The sequence below is a fragment of the Sesamum indicum genome, linkage group LG1 (assembly GCF_000512975.1).
Source record: "Sesamum indicum cultivar Zhongzhi No. 13 linkage group LG1, S_indicum_v1.0, whole genome shotgun sequence".
Classification (NCBI taxonomy): Eukaryota; Viridiplantae; Streptophyta; class Magnoliopsida; order Lamiales; family Pedaliaceae; genus Sesamum; species Sesamum indicum.
In genome coordinates, this window is record NC_026145.1 from 10,093,449 (window position 1) to 10,095,269 (window position 1,821).

Genomic DNA, 1,821 nt, shown 5'->3' on the forward strand with positions numbered 1-1,821 from the left:
TTACCCCCTTGTGATTTAAAGAATGTAACACACTGCCTTCCTGCACAAATTAAACGTTGGTGTGAAGGAAAAAAAGATGAAAATACCCTTCCTTATATATGAAAAAACTGACTACTGAGTCAAAATTAGGGTTTCTATTGTCGAACTTATTTCTTGAGAGAGAGGAAGAGAGGCGACTGACCACGAACTCTAGATGCAAAATCCACTCAAAATACTTGAAAATCCACGATTAAAAAAGAATTAAAACGACTAAATATTGTAGCGACGTGATTTTTAAGTATTCTAATAACTTTTTTTTTTTATGTTTTTCCATTTTTTATTTTACTAATTCTTTTTTTTTTCTAGAAAATTTAAGGACGTAGCTAAAGTACTTTTCCAGATCGAGGGAAAAACTTACATATAAAAAGGTAAAGTTTTTAAACCTCTGTTCTTTGAAAATTTTTTTCGATCTTATTCTGAATTTTCTGTTATTTTTTTTAATGGAGGTTTGTTCTTAGGAGAAAAGCTGGTGAAACTTCAGATCTGGAGAAAAATAACGGTAGGCTTTTCTTTTCTTTTGTCTCGTTCCCAATCTATATAGATAAATGTATGTTAGGGTTTTTTGTCCAGTAGGGTTTTTATTCTTTATGTAAAAACCTTACTGTTGTGGCATATTTTATTAGTATGCTTTATTCCTATTTGTGGGGATTAGGGTTTTTTACACGTGGTCTCAACTGTGTTAGGTGTTTGGTTATTTTCTATTCAATGTATGCATGAATAAAATAAGATTTTGTGGTCCTGTAATGAACAACATAAGGTTTATGGTCCTCTAATGTAATAATACTTTTGTTTTTTGGTTGAAGGGAAGTTGTTTTGCTTCTTGCTGAATCATATTCAGACACATGACATAAATTTTTGGTGGGGTGGAAAATTTGTAACACATTTTAAACTTATATATAGGACGGTATAAGAAAGTATTTGAGAAAGTGGATAGTCAATTCTTAAATTTTATTACAAAGATCCTACCCTACCATTAGAATGAGGCATAAGACAAATTAAAGAAGAATGTCCTTGTTAGGAAATGGATCGGGTTAAGATGGATAACAGGTGGAATATGAAGGCGATAAAAGACACACGAATTTGTTAACCCAGTTTGGATATAAATCCTACGTCTGGGGGCGATACCAAGCCAGGAGAAAACACTCAAAGAGGAGGAAAATTGAGGAGTACAACACACACACACTTGTATGCAAGTCTTCACCACACGTGAAAGACAACACTCACCCTCGTCTCAACTCTTTCTTTTCTCTCTACTCTATTCTACTTTGCTCTATTCTACAAAACAATGCTAATAAGAGTAGTATATATATAGCCATGACTTATCCTTTTTCCAACTCAACTTGGGATTTCTAAGTTGAATCGGGTTATCCTTCTCCAACTCAACTTTGAATCGGGTTATCCTTCTCCAACTCAACTTTGAATCGGGTTATCCTTCTCCAACTCAACTTTGAATCGGGTTATCCTTCTCCAACTCAACTTTGAATCGGGTTATCCTTCTCCAACTCAACTTTGAATCGGGTTATCCTTCTCCAACTCAACTTTGAATCGGGTTATCCTTCTCCAACTCAACTTTGAATCGGGTTATCCTTCTCCAACTCAACTTTGAATCGGGTTATCCTTCTCCAACTCAACTTTGAATCGGGTTATCCTTCTCCAACTCAACTTGGGAATTCTAAGTTGAATCAGGTTATCCTTTTCTTCTTCAAATCAATCTTCACAACTTAACAATCTCCCACTTGAAGATTGATTAGCTTTTCTCCACTTCTTTCTTGGTACCGCCGG